The sequence below is a fragment of the Cherax quadricarinatus genome, unplaced genomic scaffold, assembly GCF_038502225.1.
Source record: "Cherax quadricarinatus isolate ZL_2023a unplaced genomic scaffold, ASM3850222v1 Contig5, whole genome shotgun sequence".
NCBI lineage: Eukaryota > Metazoa > Arthropoda > Malacostraca > Decapoda > Parastacidae > Cherax > Cherax quadricarinatus.
Genome location: NW_027195031.1, coordinates 165680 through 179793, shown reverse-complemented (window position 1 = coordinate 179793; position 14114 = coordinate 165680). Strand labels below are relative to the sequence as shown.

At 39.5% G+C, this 14114-nt stretch overlaps 1 long non-coding RNA gene across 1 annotated transcript; it reads right to left on the bottom strand.

Moving 5' to 3' along the window:
* Positions 1 to 1897: 1897 nt before the first annotated feature.
* On the bottom strand, positions 1898 to 14077 carry LOC138851129 (uncharacterized). The gene is made up of 2 exons (XR_011391000.1): positions 11034 to 14077; positions 1898 to 10585 (listed from the first exon to the last, which is right to left on the bottom strand). It is a non-coding gene; the product is annotated as an uncharacterized lncRNA (long non-coding RNA).
* Positions 14078 to 14114: the final 37 nt, after the last annotated feature.

Genomic DNA, 14114 nt, shown 5'->3' with positions numbered 1-14114 from the left:
ATAACACAGGTAAAGAAGCTGGTGTTTACAAAATTCCATGCAGAGGTTGTGACTAGATTTATGTTGAGAATCCACTAAAAGCACAAGTATGTGCATCAATGAGCATGAGTACAAAACCCAAACTGACAATAGGATCTGTGTTCAGACTAGAAGTTCTCGACCATCTGATGAGTTTCCAATTCAAAACCTGTGATAGGAGAAAGAGAAAATGCTTTGGAACTTCTATCATGACCTCTAACATAATCACACAAAACCAAGTCTACTGTATATGGAGAATTAGATACATGTGCAACATCTGGGTATTTTTATTTGTAGATGTTTTGCCATCCAGTGGCTTTATCAATACAATAAAAGGACAAAATGTGAAGAAAATAGAACTATATACAAAAGATGAGGTAGTCAGTCTTCTAGCCTGAGGGACTGGTTACCTCATCTTTCTTCAGGACTCTCTCATTGACTTTTTGACAACTGACTTACTCCACAAACTTTGATGATACCTTCAGCCCTTTCTACCTCAATCTCTTGCTACCCTCTACCCCCGCACTATCCCTTGCCCCGCTGTTTTCTGTAACCTACTAATCATCCCTCCCCCCCTCCTGCCGCCCGATACCCTCGCTTCCTTCCCTACCCTGCAGTGCTGTATAGCCCTTGTGGCGTAGCGCTTCTTCTTGATAATAATAATAATAATAATAATAATTTCCCAGTAAAAGTAGGCCTTAGACAGGGATGTGTGATGTCACCGTGGTTGTTTAATATACTTATAGATGGGGTTGTAAGAGAAGTAAATGCGAGGGTCTTGGCAAGAGGCGTGGAGTTAAAAGATAAAGAATCACACACAAAGTGGGAGTTGTCACAGCTGCTCTTTGCTGATGACACTGTGCTCTTGGGAGATTCTGAAGAGAAGTTGCAGAGATTGGTGGATGAATTTGGTAGGGTGTGCAAAAGAAGAAAATTAAAGGTGAATACAGGAAAGAGTAAGGTTATGAGGATAACAAAAAGATTAGGTGATGAAAGATTGAATATCAGATTGGAGGGAGAGAGTATGGAGGAGGTAAATGTATTCAGATATTTGGGAGTGGACGTGTCAGCGGATGGGTCTATGAAAGATGAGGTGAATCATAGAATTGATGAGGGGAAAAGAGTGAGTGGTGCACTTAGGAGTCTGTGGAGACAAAGAACTTTGTCCTTGGAGGCAAAGAGGGGAATGTATGAGAGTATAGTTTTACCAACGCTCTTATATGGGTGTGAAGCATGGGTGATGAATGTTGCAGCGAGGAGAAGGCTGGAGGCAGTGGAGATGTCATGTCTGAGGGCAATGTGTGGTGTGAATATAATGCAGAGAATTCGTAGTTTGGAAGTTAGGAGGAGGTGCGGGATTATCAAAACTGTTGTCCAGAGGGCTGAGGAAGGGTTGTTGAGGTGGTTCGGACATGTAGAGAGAATGGAGCGAAACAGAATGACTTCAAGAGTGTATCAGTCTGTAGTGGAAGGAAGGTGGGGTAGGGGTCGGCCTAGGAAAGGTTGGAGAGAGGGGGTAAAGGAGGTTTTGTGTGTGAGGGGCTTGGACTTCCACCAGGTATGCGTGAGCGTGTTTGATAGGAGTGAATGGAGACAAATGGTTTTTAATACTTGACGTGCTGTTGGAGTGTGAGCAAAGTAACATTTATGAAGGGGTTCAGGGAAACCGGCAGGCCGGACTTGAGTCCTGGAGATGGGAAGTACAGTGCCTGCACTCTGAAGGAGGGGTGTTAATGTTGCAGTTTAAAAACTGTAGTGTAAAGCACCCTTCTGGCAAGACAGTGATGGAGTGAATGATGGTGAAAGTTTTTCTTTTTCGGGCCACCCTGCCTCGGTGGGAATCGGCCAGTGTGATAATAAAAAAAAATAAATAATAATAATAATCATCTTTCTTCACATTATGTACTTGTATTGATAATGCTGTACCACTGGAAGACAAAACATCTACAAATAAATATATCCAGATGCTGCACATGTATCTAATTCTTCATCTTGTATTATATACCATTCATGTACAGCTAATGTATATAATGAACCAGGTACACCACCAGGAACTACCAACCACTACAACTCAACATGACAACATGCCTTAAGATTTGCCTAGCATGGGCCAGCAGGCCTTCTACAATACTACTATAATGTTACCACCATTGCTACTTGCACTATGTACTCAGCATGTTAAGATTTAATTAGTATAGGCCTACTGCAGTCCTGAACACCTGACTATATTCTATTTTGCCTCTATGGTGCTATCACCAGGTAAGATCAGTCACGACTTAATAAAGCCTCTGCTGGGCAGGTGAAACAGTTTCCAAGTGCTGCTTGTATGTCTATTACCTACGTGTTGGTATTCCCAGACCAACTACCACTGCAACAATGCTATTTATATCTAATGAAGTAGAAAAATTATTCAAGCCAATTTTTGTAATATCCTTAACATTTTATGTCCATTATTCACCAATTGTTAAATGTTGATGAAGATAGGGAAGCTGTGATTTCGTGTATAGGGCAAGGAGGAATAACATCTTGTAGGAGTGAGGAAGAGCCAGTTGCGAGTGTGGGGGAAGTTCGTGAGGCAGTAGGTAAAATGAAAGGGGGTAAGGCAGCCGGGATTGATGGGATAAAGATAGAAATGTTAAAAGCAGGTGGGGATATAGTTTTGGAGTGGTTGGTGCAATTATTTAATAAATGTATGGAAGAGGGTAAGGTACCTAGGGATTGGCAGAGAGCATGCATAGTTCCTTTGTATAAAGGCAAAGGGGATAAAAGAGTGCAAAAATTATAGGGGGATAAGTCTGTTGAGTATACCTGGCAAAGTGTATGGTAGAGTTATTATTGAAAGAATTAAGAGTAAGACGGAGAATAGGATAGCAGATGAACAAGGAGGCTTTAGGAAAGGTAGGGGGTGTGTGGACCAGGTGTTTACAGTGAAACATTTAAGTGAACAGTATTTAGATAAGGCTAAAGAGGTCTTTGTGGCATTTATGGATTTGGAAAAGGCGTATGACAGGGTGGATAGGGGGGGCAATGTGGCAGATGTTGCAGGTGTATGGTGTAGGAGATAGGTTACTGAAAGCAGTGAAGAGTTTTTACGAGGATAGTGAGGCTCAAGTTAGAGTATGTAGGAAAGAGGTAAATTATTTCCCAGTAAAAGTAGGCCTTAGACAAGGATGTGTGATGTCACCGTGGTTGTTTAATATATTTATAGATGGGGTTGTAAGAGAAGTAAATGCGAGGGTCTTGGCAAGAGGCGTTGAGTTAAAAGATAAAGAATCACACAAAGTGGGAGCTGTCACAGTTGCTCTTTGCTGATGACACTGTGCTCTTGGGAGATTCTGAAGAGAAGTTGCAGAGATTGGTGGATGAATTTGGTAGGGTGTGCAAAAGAAGAAAATTGAAAGTGAATACAGGAAAGAGTAAGGTTATGAGGATAACAAAAATATTAGGTGATGAAAGATTGGATATCAGATTAGAGGGAGATAGTATGGAGGAGGTGAATGTATTCAGATATTTGGGAGTGGACGTGTCAGCGGATGGGTCTATGAAAGATGAGGTGAATCAGAATTGATGAGGGGAAAAGGGTGAGTGGTGCACTTAGGAGTCTGTGGAGACAAAGAACTTTGTCCTTGGAGGCAAAGAGGGGAATGTATGAGAGTATAGTTTTACCAACGCTCTTATATGGGTGTGAAGCATGGGTGATGAATGTTGCAGCGAGGAGAAGGCTGGAGGCAGTGGAGATGTCATGTCTGAGAGCAATGTGTGGTGTGAACATAATGCAGAGAATTCGTAGTTTGGAAGTTAGGAGGAGGTGCGGGATTACCAAAACTGTTGTCCAGAGGGCTGAGGAAGGGTTGTTGAGGTGGTTCGGACATGTAGAGAGAATGGAGCGAAACAGAATGACTTCAAGAGTGTATCAGTCTGTAGTGGAAGGAAGGCGGGGTAGGGGTCGACCTAGGAAAGGAGGTTTTGTGTGCGAGGGGCTTGGACTTCCACCAGGCATGCGTGAGCGTGTATGGTAGGAGTGAATGGAGACAAATGGTTTTTAATACTTGACGTGCTGTTGGAGTGTGAGCAAAGTAACATTTATGAAGGGGTTCAGGGAAACCGGCAGGCTGGACTTGAGTCCTGGAGATGGGAAGTACAGTGCCTGCACTCTGAAGGAGGGGTGTTAATGTTGCAGTTTAAAAACTGTAGTGTAAAGCACCCTTCTGGCAAGACAGTGATGGAGTGAATGATGGTGAAAGTTTTTCTTTTTCAGGCCACCCTGCCTTGGTGGGAATCGGCCAGTGTGATAATAAATAAATAATAAATATTCACCAACTAATAGTATTCATATATCCCAGTATAAATACAATATATTGCACCTTGAATGTAAAGCAGCATTATGTATATATCATAAGAGGACCAATGAACTTCACATGTAACAATGTACATGTGAACAAGAATTTATAACAAAATTATTATTTGCAAGAATTTTATTTAAATAGTGAATAACACAGTGACATGTACTAAAATATCAGTAATCTTCACCTTATGAACTTAGAACAGCACTCAAATAATGTGTTATTCAATACATTAATTACTATAAAGCCACTCCCCTCAAGGAAGGTTCCTTGATGTTGGTGAGGGGCTCTTGATTTAGGGAATTGGATCTGTGCTCCAGTTCCCCGAATTAAGCCTGAATGCCTTCCACATCCCCCCCCAGGCGCTGTATAATCCTCCGGGTTTAGCGCTTCCCCCTTGATTATAATAATAATATAAAGCCACTATAATGAAGACCAAGCTTTACCCAAGGCATCCTTCATATCACATGCAATAGTAATTGCAGATATCTAGTGTACAGAGCATTACAGTATATCCCTATAACTCTCCACCTGCTTTTTATGCGAGTGAAGCAGCAACTGACTAAAATTAACTTTCAGCAAATACACTGTGGCAACTTGCAATACTGTGAAAAGTCCAACAAACTTGTCAGTTTACAGCCTACTGAATGACATTCAAAAAGTTTAACTACTATATTTTATAAAACTTTCAACAGTTCTAAGTCTTCAGTATATAAGTCCATTATTGTATAATTAAAATGTTCCCTAACAGATTATAAAATGTGTGCCTAAAGGCTTAATAAACTATTCATCTTTAATTGCAAAGAAAAGCAGCGGACGGCAAGCTTTCAAAAGCTCAAGAACTATTGATCCTACCTTCATATTAAACTTCATATTTCTATTCAATAAGCATCCTATGTACAATACTTTTAATATTTTGTATTAAAGTTTGCTCCAAATTTCATAAACAGTGTCTTGTTTCATCAGTTGACAACATTTCAAGTATGCAGCAGGGCCCTGACATATGATCTTCCACATTTTCTTTATTAATCAAATGCACTGGCATTTTGTGCATATGTTTTTGTAGGCACATGCAGTGTGTTCATGGCTTGGTAGAAACTGGTTTCAGAACCACAGATAAAACAAGTGTATTCTGTTGGGCTTTGGTAGCCACTGTTAGCTGCTGCCCTCATAATGGATGAAGTGTAGGACAGTGGGAGCTTATGCCACACCCAACTTCGAACAGTTATCCTCACCACTACCTTTCCATACAATATATACCAAGGCACAGTAACACCATAACAATGAGTGGAGAACATGTGTAAAGTCTTAAATTCAGATAGAATACAAAAAAGAGAATGATAGTGAATATAAGAATGAGAAAGAGGCAGACAATCTAGCTGCTGCCTACATATCTGTTCTGTAATTTAATGTACGTGTATATTGTAATTTTTAATTAATTTATATATTAAACAATGTTTAATACTATTTGTAAGTGAAAAGGAACAGTACTGAGTGTAAAATGTTGGGTAGATATTCTTAGTTAAATAAATAAATGAAATTAGGTACAGTACAAAATATTGTGACTTGGGAATGCTTATAGGATTACAGCATGGGTGTCTACAAGAAATAGGCTTAGTCCTGAACTTAGCTTATGAAAAGTTTTCAGAAACGCATTGTAGTAGTAAGTTGGGCCCTACTGTGTATGTATTATATATATATACTGTATATATATGTATATGTAAATGGCCAATGAAAAATATAGTTAAGTAACAGGCATTGAGGTTCTGTTAAATAGATTTGAAAAATATAGAGTATGTACATGGATATAACACATGAACCTCTTTTTCTGGGCTTTCATTATTTTATACTATTAACACAACCTATCCATCAAATTTCCATACACAATACAACTGTTCTCTATTGTTCAAGCCATGTTGTATGCTATAATACTGAGAAACATTGTCAAGGGTTTACATTTCATCTGCTAAATTAACTGACTTGTATTAAAATATTAATTAGCTCAATTATAATATAATCAAATTCAAAACCAGGATGACATTTGCATTAATATAATCAGACAATGAAACAGAGGGAAAGTGTATTACCAGGTAAGTGATACTAGTATTAACTGTAGTACAGGATCCCAAATCATATGCAGTAGGTCCCAAAATGCTCTATAACAAGGTTTTCTTTTTAGTAGTTAATACTTGTCAAGTACTCCAATGTCATTTGTATACTGTGTACTCCACTTCATAAAAATAGTTTATTTTTGTTTTGTCTGACTTAACTGGGTTATCTTTTGTTAATTTACACAATAATAAAGTTGTACTCAACCTAAATTTACATATAATTTACCTCAAAAGACAATTGTAAATAGTATGTAAAATGAACCTGAATGTAACACTCGCTTTCTCTAACTGAATATCTCGCACTACATACTGTAGTAGTTTAATACATAACTCGAGTATTCTTACACTCAATATATTGTGTAAGAATACTCAGTATAATGTGTAAATCAAGACAGAAACTGCTCGTCTTACTGCTTTTGAGATTTTCTTTTAACATTCAAACCACACACAAGCCTTTGACACCAAAAATTCTCTCGTGTGTGCTGCTTGCTTAGGACAAAAATAATGGGCATTCAGCATATTAAATACTATATGCCATCACTCTGTACAAGTACTTGTTGGTACAATGCAGCATGTATCTTTTCATTTGTGAAAAAAATTACAAAGTATTGTTTATAAAAAATATATAAAACTGCAAAATGGTAAAACATTTTGTACTCACGAGTAAATGTCATTCTATTTTTAGTGGCAATCTTAAGACCGTGCTAAACTGCAAAATGACTAGTAAAACACTATTAACAGCCACATAGATTTTGGATTTTTCTATCAGTTTGCTAAACATAATGAGGGCAAATTCCTGGGTCTGCACCTTGACAGCAACATGAAATTCAACACCCATATCCAGCACATAACAAAAAAAAAAAAAAATCTAAAAAAGTTGGGATTCTCTCAAAGATACGTTACTATGTACCACAATCAGTCCTGCTCACACTTTACTATTCGCTCATCTATCCCTACCTCATCTATGCTATCTGTGCCTGGGGATCAACAGCAGCAACCCACCTAAAGCCAATAATAACCCAACAAAAAGGTGCAATAAGAATTATCATGCAATCCAATGCTAGACCCCCCCCCCCCCACTCTTCAAAGACCTAAACTTACTGTACAAAACATACACACCTACTACTGTGCAACCTACATTTACAGAACCATAAATTCTAATATTAACCCTGAAGTAAAACACACTTGATAGTTGCAACAGGACCCATAGACACAATACCAGACAAAAATCTCTGACATTCCTCATATCCAGCTAAATCTCTACAAAAACTCAATGTACATAAAAGGGCCTAAAATCTGGAACTCCCTGCCCGAAAACTCTAGAACCGCAGACTAAATCACCATTTTCAGAACTACAGTTAAAAAAATCTCCCTAACACACCCCATCATCAGCTATGTGAAAACCATCTATTCTCTGTTTTGTATCATGAACACATCCAAAACAAAATAGACTTATTCTCGGTATCTGTAATTCCCCCTATTGTACACTTACACTCACCCAAATGACTGTAAACATAAAATTCCTAATATAGCTATTGCCTAATATATCTTAAGTTAGTGCTAAGTTTGCCTGAAATGCTCTCCCAATATAGGAGCTTTTATAGAAACAATGTATCATGCCAAGATAAAAACCATTCCCATTACTAAATTTACTAAATATATTGTTATGTTTTGTACTACAGTACCTATTATTATAAATCTAATTAACGTTAATCACTTCAGTTACCTAACTTTTATATCAGTATGCAAAAATGTATATTAAAATGCACTGCTCCATAACCTGTGTCAATATAGAATAAGGATTAGGATTAGTCTGCCTGAAATACCTAGGCATGCTAGTGGCCTTCTTTGTAATTAATATTTTATAATATGTAAACCACACAGTGTAAGCTTTGCAAGGAAATAAACATTGTCATTTCATTTTCTAGCAATCTGTCATTCATATAATCTACTCTCCCTCCTTCCCATGTAAGTACCTAGTACTGTACTTTCTTTCTGTATATCCAGTGCTTTCTTAGTCGCATTCATTATAGACTACAATCATATTAGATGCACTCACCATGCTTCAACAACTGTCAGTATTATTGGTTCCTGGCCTCATGCCTGTACCCTCCACTTTTGAAACTGTGTACTGAATTTACATCTATTACTTCATTTAGCTTATTCCACTTATTTACTACCCTGAGACTGAAAATGCACTTATGAACATCCATGTGACTCGTTTATTTTTAGCTTCTATCTCTACCCCCTTGCCCCTGTGCCTTGCATTTCAAATGGCCTGTTCCTATCTGCTCTATTAAATCCTCTGAATATCTTCCAGAATCATCAGGTTCAAGTCTTTTAGCCTCTCCTCATAACTGTCTTCTCGGCTCCAGGATTACTCGTTTCAAATCTATGAACATGTTTCAATCACCGATTCAAGACAGGTATCCTCGTATCCCACTTGCCTGGCCCCCTCTGCCTCATTATTATAATCAAATAAAGTGCCAAACTGACAAGGGTCATGCAGCGCTGCAGGACAGAAAATAGTGCCAAGGCTATAAACGGCTAGGTGGAGAAGGGATCAGAGATGAAGGGACAAAAGGGCTGGAAGGGACAAAAGGGCTGGAAGGGACACTAGGGGATGTGTGTCAAAGTTCGTATAGTAAAGCAGTTGCTGACAAAGTCAGAAAGTGATTTTAAGTCAAAGGCAGGGCTGTTTGCAAGAAGGGAAGATAAGGTAAGAGCGGTAGGGTGGCAGCATCAATGAAGGTAAATCCTGCAAGCTTGCTGGTTAACAGGATAATCCACAAGAAAGTGAAGAACTGAAATAGAAACCCAACAAACCTCACAGAGAGGGATAGTGTCGTTCTATGAGATACCCATGGGTAAGGAAAGTATGGCCGATGCGGAGATGGGAGAGCACAGTCTCTCAAATACAGCAATGGTGGTAAGAAGATGGCCACAAACCCAAAAGCGGTTTAATAGTGCAATTTGTTATGGTGCATGTCTGACCACCAATGTTGCCAATGGCCGCAAAGACGGGTAGAGATGACAGTAAAATACGTAATCCCTGAACGGAATACCCCTATAAGAAACCAGAAGATCACACACCGCTGATCGAGCAGCAGCGTCTGCTTGTTCATTGCCCCACACATCAATGTGTCCAGGGACCCAACAGAAAACGTCTTTATTTTTGCTAGCTACACGGCACAACCAAAGTTAAATACGAAGAACCAATGGATGAGGGGAATCAAATTGTTTAATGGCCTGTAAAGTGCTGAGGTAATCCGAAATGATCACAAACCCTGAACATACATGTAATACAGAGAAGCCCTATGAGGTTGGCATACAACTTGGCAGTAAAAATATTAGGCGAGTCTAACATATGACCCCGGACAACATTGTCAGGAAACACCACTGCGAACCCAACACTGTCAGAAGATTTAGAACCATCTGTATCAACAGTGATGGCACAAGCACATGACCAGAAGTGATCAAGAAAAACCTTGTCATAGAGGCTAACTTCATACACTAGGTCAAAGTCAATTATAGCAAAGGCTATGGCATTCAGAAGACATCCCACATCTTAAGTAAGAAGCTACAAAGCTGGCACAGAAAAGCACAATTTAATTTTGCCAACACAGGCAGACGAGTACAAGCAAGTTTTTATATGTCACAAAAGCTGGAGACATGGTTACATTCTCTCCCTCATGCATGATAATAGACGCAAATACAGTGGTCCCTCGATAATCGTAGTTCTCGAGAATCGTAAATTTCGGAAATCATAGGGATATTTTCGTATAAACATGGGCTTGCTATTCGTAGATTGACTCGCAAATAGTAGTTCGTCTGGGACAGATACTCTCAGTGGCCCTTATATACCCAACAACAACACAACACAGCACCTCTCGTGACATACATGACTTATTTTATTCATTCTAGAGTATATTCCATGTTTCTATGTTATTAATATTGTTTATTATGTCATATTAGTTGAATTGTGATAGATAAATAAGCTGTAGAGTTGATATTACTGTCATATTCTCCAACAATAAACTTGCCATCCCTCCCTCACACAAACAAGTCTCCAATAAGAAAGGAGGAACACTGCAGTAGGCCTGTTGGCCCATACTAGAACATAAGAATGGAGGAACACTGCAGAAGGCCTACTGGCCCATGCAAGGCAGGTCCTTATCAAAACGACTACTACCTAAAGCTTCCCAAGAAATAACTCCCGTACCCAATGACACCAATCAAACCCAGCCCCTCCCACTCATATATTTGTCCAGTCTCTTCTTAAAGCTACCCAAGGTCCTAGCCTCTATCACCCCACTGGGAAGACTGTTCCACGCATCTACCCCCTCAAGGAAGGTTCCTTGATGTTGGTGAGGGGCTCTTGATTTAGGGAATTGGATCTGTGCTCCAGTTCCCCGAATTAAGCCTGAATGCCTTCCACATCCCCCCCCCCAGGCGCTGTATAATCCTCCGGGTTTAGCGCTTCCCCCTTGATTATAATAATAATCCACGCATCTACAACTGTTAGAAAACCAGTACTTACCTATGTCCTTTATAAATCTACCTAGGCAAGTCCTTTACAATCCTTCCCACTAAGAACATAACAATGGAAGAACACTGCAGGTCTACTGGCCCATACAAGGCAGGTCCTTATCAAAATGACCTCTACACAAAGCTACCCAAGAATTTACTCCCATACCCAATGACATAAATCAAACTCAGCTCCTCCCACTCATATATTTGTCCAATCTCTTCTTAAAGCTACCCAAGGTCCTAGCCTCGATCACCCTACTGGTAAGTGTGATGTTAAATAAGAACATAAGAACTTATAGGTAGTAGGTTGGTAGACAGCAACCACCCAGGGAAGTACTACCGTCCTGCCAGATGACTGTGAAACAGAAACCTGTAACTGTTTTGCATGATGGTAGGATTGCTGGTGTCTTTTTCTGTCTCATAAACACGCTAGATAACAGGGATATCTTGCTACTCCAACTTACACTTTGGTCACACTTCACAGACATGCGCATGCATATATATATATACATACATCTAGGTTTTTCTCCTTTTTCTACGTAGCTCTTGTTCTTCTTTATTTCTTCTATTGTCCATGGGGAAGTGGAAAAGAATCTTTCCTCCGTAAGCCATGCGTGTCGTATGAGGCGACTAAAATGCCGGGAGCAATGGGCTAGTAACCCCTTCTCCTGTAGACATTTACTAAAAAAGAGAAGAAGAAAAACTTTATAAAATTGGGATGCTTGAATGTGCGTGGATGTAGTGCAGATGACAAGAAACAGATGATTGCTGATGTTATGAATGAAAAGAAGTTGGATGTCCTGGCCCTAAGCGAAACAAAGCTGAAGGGGGTAGGGGAGTTTCGGTGGGGGGAAATAAATGGGATTAAATCTGGAGTATCTGAGAGAGTTAGAGCAAAGGAAGGGGTAGCAGTAATGTTGAATGATCAGTTATGGAAGGAGAAAAGAGAATATGAATGTGTAAATGCAAGAATTATGTGGATTAAAGTAAAGGTTGGATGCGAGAAGTGGGTCATAATAAGCGTGTATGCACCTGGAGAAGAGAGGAATGCAGAGGAGAGAGAGAGATTTTGGGAGATGTTAAGTGAATGTATAGGAGCCTTTGAACCAAGTGAGAGAGTAATTGTGGTAGGGGACCTGAATGCTAAAGTAGGAGAAACTTTTAGAGAGGGTGTGGTAGGTAAGTTTGGGGTGCCAGGTGTAAATGATAATGGGAGCCCTTTGATTGAACTTTGTATAGAAAGGGGTTTAGTTATAGGTAATACATATTTTAAGAAAAAGAGGATAAATAAGTATACAAGATATGATGTAGGGCGAAATGACAGTAGTTTGTTGGATTATGTATTGGTAAATAAAAGACTGTTGAGTAGACTTCAGGATGTACATGTTTATAGAGGGGCCACAGATATATCAGATCACTTTCTAGTTGTAGCTACACTGAGAGTAAAAGGTAGATGGGATACAAGGAGAATAGAAGCATCAGGGAAGAGAGAGGTGAAGGTTTATAAACTAAAAGAGGAGGCAGTTAGGGTAAGATATAAACAGCTATTGGAGGATAGATGGGCTAATGAGAGCATAGGCAATGGGGTCGAAGAGGTATGGGGTAGGTTTAAAAATGTAGTGTTAGAGTGTTCAGCAGAAGTTTGTGGTTACAGGAAAGTGGGTGCGGGAGGGAAGAGGAGCGATTGGTGGAATGATGATGTAAAGAGAGTAGTAAGGGAGAAAAAGTTAGCATATGAGAAGTTTTTACAAAGTAGAAGTGATGCAATGAGGGAAGAGTATATGGAGAAAAAGAGAGAGGTTAAGAGAGTGGTGAAGCAATGTAAAAAGAGAGCAAATGAGAGAGTGGGTGAGATGTTATCAACAAATTTTGTTGAAAATAAGAAAAAGTTTTGGAGTGAGATTAACAAGTTAAGGAAGCCTAGAGAACAAATGGATTTGTCAGTTAAAAATAGGAGAGGAGAGTTATTAAATGGAGAGTTAGAGGTATTGGGAAGATGGAGGGAATATTTTGAGGAATTGTTAAATGTTGATGAAGATAGGGAAGCTGTGATTTCGTGTATAGGGCAAGGAGGAATAACATCTTGCAGGAGTGAGGAAGAACCAGTTGTGAGTGTGGGGGAAGTTCGTGAGGCAGTAGGTAAAATGAAAGGGGGTAAGGCAGCCGGGATTGATGGGATAAAGATAGAAATGTTAAAAGCAGGTGGGGATATAGTTTTGGAGTGGTTGGTGCAATTATTTAATAAATGTATGGAAGAGGGTAAGGTACCTAGGGATTGGCAGAGAGCATGCATAGTTCCTTTGTATAAAGGCAAAGGGGACAAAACAGTGCAAAAATTATAGGGGGATAAGTCTGTTGAGTATACCTGGTAAAGTGTATGGTAGAGTTATTATTGAAAGAATTAAAAGTAAGACGGAGAATAGGATAGCAGATGAACAAGGAGGCTTTAGGAAAGGTAGGGGGTGTGTGGACCAGGTGTTTATAGTGAAACATATAAGTGAACAGTATTTAGATAAGGCTAAAGAGGTCTTTGTGGCATTTATGGATTTGGAAAAGGCATATGACAGGGTGGATAGGGGGCAATGTGGCAGATGTTGCAGGTGTATGGTGTAGGAGGTAGGTTACTGAAAGCAGTGAAGAGTTTTTACGAGGATAGTGAGACTCAAGTTAGAGTATGTAGGAAAGAGGGAAATTATTTCCCAGTAAAAGTAGGCCTTAGACAAGGATGTGTGATGTCACTGTGGTTGTTTAATATATTTATAGATGGGGTTGTAAGAGAAGTAAATGCGAGGGTCTTGACAAGAGGCGTGGAGTTAAAAGATAAGGAATCACACATAAAGTGGGAGTTGTCACAGTTGCTCTTTGCTGATGACACTGCTCTTGGGAGATTCTGAAGAGAAGTTGCAGAGATTGGTGGATGAATTTGGTAGGGTGTGCAAAAGAAGAAAATTAAAAGTGAATACAGGAAAGAGTAAGGTTATGAGGATAACAAAAATATTAGGTGATGAAAGATTGGATATCAGATTGGAGGGAGAGAGTATGGAGGAGGTGAATGTATTCAGATATTTGGGAGTGGACGTGTCAGCGGATGGGTCTATGAAGGATGAGGTGA